Raw genomic sequence first — 13,335 nt, 5'->3', positions numbered from 1 at the left:
CAGTGAAAAAGGTATTTTGAAATGAGTTATTTCAAGATGAAAAAGAAAACATACACGAAACATGGTTTCATTACGACCAGAATCGGTCTTGAGATATTTTTAACTTGATTTACAGTATTTGAGAGGTATGTCTTAACACCGATACTACAGTGCTTAAGTACTGCTCACGTATATGTTTCTAGGTTTATATTATGCATTTCATACGGTCAAATTACTTTTGAGCAACTAATAAGAAGCGCGAAACGGTATGGGTTTTAGTTTTGTTTTGTGCTGGGACCCGTGGATTGATTAGAGATATCAAGTACATACAAGTCATTTTTTAAATGTTGTAGTTCGTCTTGAAAAAATGTTACGAGTACATCATCTATCAACAATTACACAGGTTCTGTTTCCATATTGCGGATTTTGGTTAGGTATTATCAAATCCAGTGGCGCTGTGTGTTACTTTACTGAGTCCCATGTCACATGGTCTGTGATTGAAACCTATAAAACCGGTTTAATTCGTCACAGCCAGCACTCTTCAGGTGTGAGGGTCTTCTGCTCAGAATGAAACGCTAAAATGTTTGTGTATATTCTAATGGTAGTGGGGGCAGGGTGTGTGGGAACAGGTTTGGTTGAAATTGCATTGGAGATCTATGTTCTTCACACCTGAAACATTTTCTCTGAAAGGATTTTCTTCGCAGTTTAACCGATCTTGTTACAGCATGTTACAGTTTACTATTATTAACTGTATTAATTTTAAGTGCTTAATGTAAAAGCTTGTAAAAATATATTTTCATTGTTCAAATATACATTAATATACATTAAGTCTGACTATCATATAATAAGTTAAATACAAAACTAAAGAAAAAATGGGGTTAAATATAATTCAAAATATTTTGCTAACAATGTTAACTGTTTATGAATAATAAAATGTATTAACTAAGGAGTAGGATGGCACAGTTGTTAGTATGTTTTTTGTTTTGTTTCTTTTTCATAAATACAACAGTAGTACCTGATGTCTCAGTGGCTTTCAAAATTAAATTATGCATGCAAACCTGTGAACTAGAAAGATAACTAAGATTTTAATACTAATTAAATGACAGCGGGCACTTTCCACCCCCTCTACATTCTCAGAGTAGAACAGACTAACCTTCTAATGAAAGACGGTCCACCCCCCACGGACAGGAAAAGTGCCCACAGGGACTTAAACTTAATATGGTCAGTAACAGTAAACAGTAACATGGTAAGAAGGAGCACGTACAAACGTTTTCGAAATAACCACATGTAAGACTCTGATGCTTAAAATGTTTAGGGAGAAAGTGGAATACTGGTGTGTATTTTTTCTTTAAACTACCAATACCAGCCATACACAGTCTGTAACGTAGGGATTTCTATATGTCTTTATTTAGTGGTTACATTAGTGACAAAGGCTAAACTTTTAGCTTCAGTAACGTGTACATATCTCCCCTTTTTATAAAACGACTTGGTTGAAAACTGTTCCAGAGCCACTGTTGTTTCATCAGTGAAAAGTACATCATGAAATGCCTCTCCCTGTTCAATCCACTGGAAAAAAGAAAAGGAGCATAAAGCTTCTGATGGTCATAAACGATATTCATTTAGGAGCAGCATCAGAGGTATGTTTTTAACTGCACTGCATTGGAGAGAATACCATAGTGTGTTTTTTTTTTTACTCCCTGGCGGAAACTGGCTTCCAGAAGAATCAGTATGGCTCAGAGATTAAATAAAACTTCACAGACATTAACGAAGAGCATAACGCGTGTACTGTATTCACTGCAAGTACAACCCAACTCTCTGCAGGAGTGCTGGCTGTGACGAATTGAACCGGTTTCACGGTTATTTTCAAAGTAGGAGGCGAGATTTCCAGCGAAAGACACCCCCCCCCCCCCCCCCCTCAAAAACCCAGTAAATACAGTACTTACTAGTTAAAGGCTAGGCTCCCGACTACGGCGAAAGGAACCCTTCTTTCATTCGAAGACAATGAACATATTTTAGCCCTGAATGAATTAATAGCAAACATGGTTTACATTAAAGACATTTTTCCAAGAAAGTTTAGCCTTTGTCACTAATGAAACCACTAAATAAAGACATAAATATAAAAATCTTAAGATTTTTAAAATACATGACTTTGCTAAAATTTATTTGAAAATAAAAACAATTACAACCGCCAGGGGAGAGAGAGAACAGGGGAGGGATGTTGGTTTTGCATAAGGGGCGGGGCTATGGAAATTAGGTCTGTTTGGGAATGTGTAGTTACATGTTCTGGCTGTTTGTGAATTATCGTTGTTGAGTATGGAGTGTTGAGGTATTGATTTTGTGTAATGCTTTATGTTGAAAATTGAGGTGGATTTTGTTTATGATAAACAGGATAAACTGGGATGGGAGGAAGGTTTGGTTTTGCATAAGGGGCGGGATTATGATAATTGGAGGACTTTGCGAGAGTAAAATGGTTTGATTATTTGATTTTGTATTGTGGTTGTTATCTATGTTTTTGGTTGGTATTATGTTTATATGGTTGTTTTTGTTGGTTGGTTGTTATTATGGTTATTAATAATACGATCTATAGTTGAAATCGGAGCCTAAATAAAAAGAAAAAGCAAGTGATTAGGTTTATGAGCAATCTAATTACTTATTCGTTTAAAAAGCTATATAAAATAAAGTTTATTATTAATTTGCTGGACAGAGCGGTGAACATTATTATGCATAAGACAAAGATAACGATCCTGATCAGTTTAGAAATCTGTGTACGCTGTAAGGTTTTTACTTCTTAAACTTTTAAAATACACGTTTTGAATAGAAAGAAATCCTCTTCCTGGTATAGCAAACCAGCACGTCTTTTTTCTCCAATCAGAGGGGTGTCAGATGGTGTCAGCCAATCACCATTCTGCGTTGGGTAGCAACGGGTGACTGTTCTCAGGCGGAAGATGTAAACAGCTTAATGTTCGTGTTAAATAATTTTTTTAAATTAAAATTCATTCTATACAGCAATCGCATATTTGGGTACCGTTTCATAAAACTTTCATGCTTAAAATGTTTAGGGAGAAATGGAAGACTGGTGTGTATTTTTTCTTTAAACTACCAAGACCAGCCATACACAGTACAGTTTACATACATACAGTAATGTTTATGTTCCTAAATTAATATCATTTATGACCTTCAGATGCGTTATGCTCCTCTTCTTTTTATGCTCAGCTGCTAAAAATTTCCCTTTAGTGGTAAAATCCATATAAATATTCAAAACTAAGCGGATTAAAATGTGCACAGTAAAGATATTAAATGATTAAATCTTTGCACTACCAACCAATGCACCACGAGTGCCCCTGTTGGTCATTTTGGCCAGCCAATCACTTGCCCTGCGGTACCCTCTGGTGCCCCGCGGTGGCTTGTGGGTAGGTTACCGTACCGCGGGTTTTTACCGCGCATTTTGAATGGCTGCATCTGTAAATGATCTGACGAAGGGATTTATATACTTTTAAAAATGTTTTTCCTAAAAGTGTATTGAGATATGACCCTAAGGGTGTTTTTGGTAAAAGGAACAGCAATAAAAAGTAAGCTACGTCTTGTCAGGATCGCTAACCCCTCCTCTTAAGGGAGCTCCAGCCCTTCCTCGTTCCCTCCCATTGTTTGCACCTGATCCCTATTCCCGTTCCCCCTTAAAAGCCAGACTCAGCGGACCTCACTCCTGGTTCCTCATTGATTTCCACATCATGAGAGCCCGGGGTCTTGCTGCATCTGGCTCCGTTATGCTTTTAACTTTCTGTTCCTAGTTCCTGGTTCCCCTCGCCGGTTCCGACCCAGTTCGTGTTTTGGACCTTGGACTTTACCATTTGTCTCGGATTACTCTTTTGGATTTCCTACATGGATTGTTCGCCTGGACTCACTTCCCCTGCATGGACACGCCCCCTATCTCCAGACCCTTTTCCTGCATACCTATTTTTCCCCTTGTGTCTTCACTATTCTGGATCGTGTCGTCCGCATAGGGCCCGGAAAGAACTGTTCGTTACACGTCTATTATGTGTACATGTACCTATTTAACATCATCAAGTTCTTCTGAACCCATTTTAAACTCAGTAACTTTGACCTTGGAGGCTATCGGTTAGCAAATGTTGATGATTCGGAAACCACTTCCTGTTATTATTGAAAATTAATACCCAACAAAGTTTTCTGGATCTAAGAGATAAACAACAAACCAGACTCAGAGACAGGGCAGCTGTAATACAGTAGCAGATCTGCCGATAGTCTTCAGCTCCTGCCCTTCAACATCCAACCGTCTGCTGCAGTTTTATCAAGTTTTTATCAAGAGCCCAGCCTGAAGTGCATGTTTTATAGGACCAAAACTAAGGTTCAATAGAAGTTACGATCAACGGGACTGAAAGTGATTAAAAAACCACATGTCGATTCTACCTTTAAGTCTCTCTTTATTGCCTTGTGGGGAGGTGGATTGGAGAAATCTTCCCATTACGAAGCAAATGTAACCCACTTCCACACTTCCTATTCCAGGGCTGTGGGCAGAAACGTGCTCGCCAGTCGGACACGGACTCACTTTGCGCTTTCCCCTGGAATGGCGGCATACTGGTTGGCCCGCACGGAGTTTCATGGTTTATGACCATCAATCAAAATCCAACGGGTGGGTTTTTAAGATGCGGTAGGTCCTCATACTGGGGCGCAGAGCAGAAGCAGGAGCTCTGCTGCAGGAACTGGGGGACGATGTCGCACAGAGCGACACACCTCACATTCTGCCGGGAACAAGCTATACGACCAGTCGTGGTCTCTTTGGGAATACTACAGCCTATAATAACTCGTTTGTTTTTTACCACGACGGGCTCCAATTCGCGTTTCGCTGGGCGGTATCCGTATGACCTCTCCTTCATACATTTAAAAAGGACATAACGTGAAATTCTCCTTATTATATAATGTAAAATCCCCAAACGCGTTGAGCGAGGTCCGTCTCCTCCAGTCGTGTGTTTCTGTTCAAACACACAGCTCTGCTAGATGAAGCGGAGCTCATTTCAGACAAGACGTGTGACCTTGCTCTTGCAATTGGTAGGGAAATACGTGATTTAATAGTGACATCTCACGGCTTATCCCTAAAGAAACAGTAAAAAGACAGGTTCAGTGCTCGAGATATGAATTGTATTTTGAAAACAAGTGTATTTAAAGTCAATCTTAAGGTACACAGCCTTGATGTATGGAAGCCCGTTTCTGCCAGGGAGTAAAAAAAAAACGCGCTATGGTATCTCAGAATTGTGACTTAGTAACTCAGAATTGCGACTTTATAACTCACATTTGCGACTTCGAAATAGCCCATATTTCATTGTCTGTCCTTTTGTAATTGTATTGCCGCTCCCACCCAGGTCTTGCCAGCTGAGCTAAAGAAGACCTTTTTTAAGTAAAAAAGGACGTACAGTTGAAATATGTAAAAAGTATAAGTTTCAGTTTGTGAATTCCTCTGGATGTGAAGTGTCTATTTCTCTATCGTATTTTATCTTCTGTCTCCGTTTTTGTATAAATAAAAACTTTTTTAAAAACCCACCGTCCACTATTCCATCCGGGTACTCCCTGGTGGAAATGGGATTCCATAAAAATAATGTAATTAATTTGATTTTTATCAGGGCACTGTACAAGACAAGTCTTCAGGCCTATAGATCCTATGATCCTGTACGATTCATGAATATAGTGTAACGGAACGGCCGACAGACAGGTTGTACAATCTGGTCTAGACAGCACCACCCTCCCCTGTGTATTTTTTTTTCTTATAAAATATACTTTATTCCCAAAAAAAACATCTCAAAAAGAAACATCTCACAACAACGGCGGAACGGCAGTGATTGTCCGTTATCAATCATTGCAAGTGTGAGCGGATTTGCGCTTTTATGAGAGTCCCTCCAAATCCTACCACTTGCTGTTGTCCATTAACCCCTGTACAGGGCCCAAAGTCCTTCACCCTCCTCCTGAGGTCCGCCAGGATCCTCTCCTCCAGCTCCCTCGCTCCCCACTTTGTGCTGTGCCGGATAAGATTGTTCCTCATGTCCCACAGGCTTTTTTTTGTGAGAGACAGCTGCAGCCACATCAGGAACTGCGTCCCCTTGTCAAATCCGGTAGGTGCCAGCCCCACCAGAATGTACTGGTAAATGTGCACCGCACCCGTTCCCAGGAGTTGCATGATGTTGTCCATTCTGCCCCACACCGCCTTGGCGAAGGGGCAGCTCCAGAACACGTGCTCCTGAGTCTCCTCGACGAAACACGTGTCCCGGGGGCAATGCGGGTTCCTGGTAAGTGAGTGTCTGTAGAGGACCTCTCTGGTAGCCAGTCTCTTGTGTACGGCCATCCAGTTGAGGTCCTTCAGTTGGTTGTCAAGTTCTTTAGGCTGCGTCCTTTCCCAGACTTGTCTGGGAACTTGCAGCCTTTCGTCGGCAACCAGATGCCCCCTCACCTCTTTGTACAGGGCTCTGTGGTTGGTGCAGAGCTCTGGCTGTCTCGTGACCTCTTACCTCCTGCTCCACTTGACAGCGTGGGTGTAGAACTCCGGTCGCCTCTCTGCCTTGGGCCCAGTGTTTGACCACTGGACCAAGTGCCTCATCGGGATGGAGAGCCACAGCCTGACAAAGTACTGGTACCTGTGGCCGATGGGCTCCCGCAGCGCCCTACAGAGGTTGCAGTAGAAGATGCAGTCGAGTTTCAGGGGGAAATGTGGGACATCTTGACCCCCTTCCTCGACCGGCTGACACATCCGGTTTCTCGTGATGTACTCGTACTTGCCGCCCCAGACAAAGCCAAAGATCATCCCTTGCAGCGCTCGTCTGAGTCTGGCTGGCAGCGGGTACACCACCGCCAGGTAAACCAAAGCCGGCAGGATGTCTGCTTTCAACACCATCACTTTCCCTGTGTAGGACAGCGACCGCGTTTTCCACAGACCCAGCTTCATGTTCACCTTGGCGATCCTCTTGGTCCAGTTGTTGGTCTCGTTGTCCTGGCTCTGGAAGGAAACCCACAGTATTTTGAGGGGCTCCGTGCAGAGCTCGAGACCCTCCGGCGCCGTTGTCCTGTGCTTCCAGGGCCTGAAGAACTTCAGTTTGCTCATTCGGCGGTTGAGCTTCGACCCCAAGGCTCTGGAGTATTGCTCCATGACCTGCAGGGCCCTCAACCCCCTGTCCAACCTCAGGAACAGCGTTGTGTCATCGGTGTACTGGGAGATCTTCAGGGTTTCCCCTGCGCCTCTCGATATCTCCAGGCCGTCGATGACAGGATCCCGTCTCACCGCCTCTGCTAAGGGCTCTGTGAAGAGAACATAGAGAAGAAGTGAAAAGCTGGAAGCTTGCTGACGGATTGCCCTTCCACCCCACACGTCTGGTCGCTGTGGATGATGTGGGGGAGGGCGGTTCTCAGTCTGCCGGTCAGAAGCTTGGACAGGATCTTTACGTCCACGCAGAGCATCATGATCGGCCTCCAGTTTTTGAGGTCGGCGGCGTCTCCTCCCTTGAAGAGCAGGGAGATGACGCCCTCCCTCATGGTGTCTCCGAGTTTCCCCCGGTGGAAGATTTCCTGTGCCACTTCGACCAGATCTGCCGCCAGGGGGTCCCAGAAGCAGGTGTAGAATTCCTTGGGCAGTCCGTCCGGCCCCGGCACCTTGCCATTCTCCATGGACAAGAGCGCCGCCTTCAGCTCCTCGGCCGTGATCGGACCCTCCAAGTCCTCCCTCACCTCCTCCGGTACTCGTGCCTTCAGCCCCTCCAGAAAAACATTGCCTGCCTCCACCTCCGTCTGCTTTTCTGAAAAGAGCTCCGTGTAGAAAGCGGTGGCCGCTTCTACCTTGTCGCTCTTATCCAGCACTTCCTCTCCATCTCCCCGTCTCAGGCTGTGGATCAACCTCTTTTTCTGGGCTCCTCGGACCTGATTGAAGAAATAATGGGTATAACAGGGATGCTGGCCGCCGGGGCTAAAGAAAGTGTTCTCTAGCTCAGCTGGCAAGACCTGGGTTCGAGCCATTGCAGTGAGGCATGAACTAGGGTGGGAGCGGCGAGGGGCACAAGCCCTAGAACCCGAATCCATTACAATAACAAAAGGACAGACAATGAAATAGGGGCTATTTCGAAGTTGCAAATGTGAGATATAAAGTCGTAATTACGAGATATAAAGTCAGAATTCTGAGTTTATAAGTCGCAATTCTGAGATATCATAGCGCGTTTGTTTTTATTCCTTGGTGGAAACAGGCTTCCACAGTTTCCCGTCTGCTCTGTGATGCTGCTTTGGCATCACAGCCACCTGGTGCCACCTGGTCGAAAAGGAACACTACTAAATAGACTGATAAATAATTCCTGACTCTTGCATAGCGCTGTTCTTGACATTTCACTCAAAGTGCTTTACAGGTAATGGGGATACCTAAAGACAGAAATGAATCTGATTTTTAAGTCAACACCCATGGGATCTTAAATGATTAAGTTTGTCTCCTGTTTTTAACCTTCCTTATGTTCAGACAATTAAGAGAAATACATTGACTTTAAGTCTCATAACGTGATTAAAAAGTGAGGAAAACTGGCGCCAAAACCTGCTTCCGGCTCGTCCTCCGGATGCCGCTGCTGCGCCTGTTGCTAAGCGACGCTCTGAGTTTGAGCGCTCGAGCTCTTCTCAGTGCTGTTTTATTCCCAGGTGAGGAGCCGCTTCTTTCCTGGAAATCCAGGGAATGACTGGGAATCACCCGCCAGCTCCTTCCAGAGGGAATCTCCTGTGGGCTGGGAGGCTCTTCCCTGGTGTTTCTGCAGACGAGGGGAGTCTTGGTGAAAACGCTGTGCTGTGTGTGTTGTAGGCTGCCGGTGTCTCTGAGAGAAACGGGCTGTTTGTGTGGGAAGATGTTCTTTCCTCAGGAGGGGAAAAGTCTGTCTGGGGCTCAGCTGGAATAACCGAGCGGGAAGGAAAGTTCTGGAAGTGCGTCTCCTCTCCGGCTGCTCCAATCCCAGTTACGGCGACACGGGGACAGAACAGGAGTGATGAGCGAGTCTTCTTTCCTACACGGGGTATTAGTGGGGTTTTTTAGGAAACAGGACACAGAGATAGAAAAGGACACCAGTGGGAGAGAGTCCTGAAACTGACTGATGAATCTTTCAGTTCTTGTCTTGCTCCGGGTTGTACCCAGTCCCAGTTTAAACTGGTTTACAATGTGGGACTTCTGCCCTGACACGACCCTACATGTGTCTCCACTGGAGACGGGAGTCCTGTAAAGTGTTTTTAGACAGAAACCCAGCAGAACAGACACATTAGAAGCGACCTGGAGGAGAGGTCAGAGCGGGGAGAGTCTCTGGATAAGTATAAATACCAGAACTTCGCTTTTTACAGCAACACTTTCTAATTAAAGTGTCCCGTTACTTCACTCTCAAGAAAACAATTTAAAATAACAGAAATGCAGTAGTCCCATTTTATTAGAAAAGGATTTGATCTCCTGATTGTTACTCTCACTAATATAATACTTTCTGTGTTGTTATCAGTTACAGTTACTCCGACGCCGGGACTCATTACAGCTCATGACATTAATCACAGTTAATTAACTCTTTATCCTGAGTGTCTTCAGTCGTGAACAGAGGTCCTTCCAGTTTCTATGTGCTGTATCCAGTACGGGGTCGCGTCTTTCACACTAATGAAATGCTAAGAATGAAAACTCATTGAAATGAATTTACAAGATAAACAGCGGAATTTATTCAAACGAGACTGTATTAATACGAGTGAAGTTTATATGTAAATATTTATTAATACCTCATATTGTATTTCGGTACCTCAGCAGATATATGAACCTGGTATTTTCACCCACGGCTATTTAAATAAGTTCAAGGAGGCAGGTAGTTCGCTCTAAGTGTAACCCTGTCTGAACGCTTCACCACAGCAGGCAATAGCTACTAGTTACGAACTACAATTCCCACAACCCCCCTGGGCGACTTCCTGCGGGCGTCTGCACCGCGAGTCCCTCACAGCCTGGACGTGGTGACGTCACGCAGGTCCCTTCCTATGCTGGCTGCAGTAAGAGACGCGTGCAGAGAATAAACTCACACTGGATCCCTTTTTTAAAAGTTTTTCTAAGAAGTTAGTGACTATATGGGAGCGTTTCCAGAGGTTCTTACAGAACAGGAGAACTGCAGCTGGTATCGCGGATCTTCCTCTCAGTCTCGTACATCCTACACTCATTACAGGTGATGTTACACTGTCCCGTTTAAAAACTCTCACACTCTGTTACACATACACGAATAAACAGGACAGTTCCCCACACTGCACCCACAACACTGTTTCACACGAGTGTGTTTTTCTCTTTTCACTCTGTGCTTCTGAAAGCTTCTTCAATTAACCCTTTTTATTCTTTATACATACAAGTATGATTAGTGCTGAATACAGGGAGGTACATTATTATTTAAACTTTATAGTGTAACGCAACGGGGGCTCTGGCGGGCGCCCTTGCCACATCAGGTCGGCCCCATCCCGACTGAGGCTCGAACCCAGGACTCCCGCATCTCTCTGCAGCGACCCAGCCCCTAGAGCTAAAGAGAGATCTCTCCACAGCCCACTAGCTGTAGTCCTGCTATCACAGGGAAGGGCGGTGACGTCACCTGCTCTGGTACGCCGGCTCTTACACAGTACCTGTCGGCCGTAAGCGTTACAATAGAAAGCTGGTAGTTTACTCTAATAACTCCAGTAAATTATCCACAATTTGGTAGAAATACAAGATTATTTGAATAGAAATACATTCAAAATAATGTACAACCTGTGTGTGTAGTGTGTATAATGATTATGATCCCAGTCTGGACTGGTGAGAGGAGCACAAGGACAGAAGACTGGGGGTTAACAGCACTCAGCTGGTCTGTGTCACCTGATAGTGCCCAGTGTAGAGTCTCACTGCCCCTGACTGTGGAGTCCAGCCTCTCTGATGAGTCTCTGTTAGGCTTTACAGACTGCTGGGGTTAACGGCACTGAGCTAGTCCGTATCACCTGATAGTGACAAGTAATAGGTTTATTCCATGCTGAAAAAAAGAAGAGAGAAAACACAACGTTTTGGTGCTCACACCTGAAGAAGGCTCCACGGCCGAAACGTTGTGTTTTCTCTCTTCTTTTTTTCAGCATGGAATAAACCTATTGTTCCTTTGCAGCCTAGGCATGCTGATGCAGCTACCCACCTGAATCACCTGAAAGTGCCCAGTTTAGAGTCTCACTTCCCCTGACTCTGGAGCCCAGCCTCTCTGATGAGTCTCTATCAGGCTTCACAAACTGCTGGGGTTAACAGCACTGAGCTGGTCTGTATCACCTGATAGTGCCCAGTGTAGAGTCTCACTGCCCCTGACTCTGGAGCCCAGCCTCTCTGATGAGTCTCTATCAGGCTTTACAAACTGCTGGGGTTAACAGCAATGAGCTGGTCTGTATCACCTGATAGTGCCCAGTGTAAAGTCTCACTGCCCCTGACTCTGGAGTCCAGCCTCTCTGATGAGTCTCTTAAAAATATTGGTCCATTAAACTGATGAGGTATGAAAACAGGAGAAAGATCCTTATACACAAATACTTTTTAATAAACAGTGAAACTCAATAATCTCAATAATGTCTTCCAATTACTGTATATATATAAAAAATCTCAACATTTCAATGCAGCACATAAAGTAATACTATTGTACTCTCCCTTCTGTTGGTAATGTTCATCTTAAAATGTTTGTTGATAAAGCTGGGATCCGCTTGACTAAAGTTAATAGAAAAACCTTAATCTGTAAATGTTTTCAAGGCACTTGGCAACACAGCAATCACGTCATTACACAATAATACTGGCAAAAGGAGCCTTCTTCAAGAGAAGTACTGAGCAAGATACCGTCTCTGCCATGTTGGAGTCTCCACAGGAACAGGAAGTAGGATGAGGGAAGAGGGAGGGGCTTCAGATGGGAGGCTGCTGTGATTGGATACAAGCTGGGAGGGAGCAAAGCTGCTGTTATTGTTCTCTTTAAACATAATTAATTTAGTTTAGGTTAAATACATCAGTACCATAAATTCAGATGATTAGAGATTAGAGAATGTTTTAAGCAACACCTTCTCTCAATCATCTTCTGTGGCCTTTCTCTCATTGTGCTGCTTCTGCTTATCATTCAAACTCCTTTATGTCTTGTATGTCTCTTCTGCTTCAGGGGACTGAAATAACAAACTACTGTTCTGTATCTGTCTACAATTGAGTCTCTCTACTGTCTCTCTCAGCTCCTCAGACCTCCTGCAGATCCTGTGGTCCTGTCCTGCTGGAGTGAACTGTGTTGTTGACACACTGACCTGCTGGAGCGTTTCTGCCTCCTCTCTGGCTTTTTCCTCATAGCGCTGCCTGAGCTCCTCCATTTCCCTCCTGTGTGTCTCCTCTCTCTCCTCTCCCTCTCCTGCTCCTCTCTCAGTTCCTCTATGTCTCTCTGCAGCCTCTCTCTCCCTCTCTCTCCTCAGCTCCTCCTCCAGCTCTCTCCTCCTCCCCTCATCCCTCTCCTCCCTCAGCCTCTCCTCCAGCTCTGCTATCCACTCCTCCAGCGCTCTGATCTTCTCCTCTCGTGTCTGGATCTCCTCCTCCATCCTACGGAGGTAGTTCTGCAACTCCTTCTAGTGCTCTCCTCGTCCCTCTGTTTCCTCTCCTCTCTCTTCCTCACGATATGCAGTTGTCTCTGTCTGATGTGGGACTCGACCTCCTGGTTCGACTGCAGGGTCTCCTTCACTCACTGCAACAGGAGGTGAAGTGGAAATCTAATAAGTAAATTGATTCTTAAAAATGTAGAGAGCTTTGAAAAAAATATATTGGTGCTTTTAGATAACATATTTCAAGGATGTAACTGCTGTGCTACAGTACGTGCAGAATTTTAGAAAACAGTTCGTCAACAAAGTACACTGTTTAGGTTAGTTTAGAAGACAATGTACCAAAACAATATATGCTGTCTGGGTCATTAGAATTAGCTGAAAGTAACTGATAAGCTTTGAATAACAAATCTAGTTTTTCTTATCTCGCTCTATGATGTAATCTGTTTTCTCTTAGAGAAAGGGGAAGTTTTAGAAGGGACCAAGTGCTGAACTTTTTTACAGCGCAACGTCTTATAAAAACCCTGTACTGCTTGTAACAAATTGAGTCTCTGGTTGCACTTGGCGAAGTGGCAGCAGGGCTCCCAATATTGCAATATTGAAATAAAGACCTTACTGAGGTAAGAACTCTCTCTTGTGGCTTCCTTGATAGTTATATTTCCATGACAGAGGAGAGACAGGAGCATCAGGGAGGTTAAACATGAGAGGAGATTAATATTAATTGATGGCCCTCTGTTCAATCAGACTTCTGCTCCTGTTCTGAGCTCTTCTGTCAGTGAT

Source organism: Lepisosteus platostomus, chromosome 5 (assembly GCF_059453375.1).
Source record: "Lepisosteus platostomus isolate fLepPlt1 chromosome 5, fLepPlt1.hap1, whole genome shotgun sequence".
In the NCBI taxonomy this organism is placed as follows: Eukaryota; Metazoa; Chordata; class Actinopteri; order Semionotiformes; family Lepisosteidae; genus Lepisosteus; species Lepisosteus platostomus.
The sequence above is the reverse complement of the archived record's forward strand: the minus strand, read 5'-3'. Positions refer to the sequence as shown.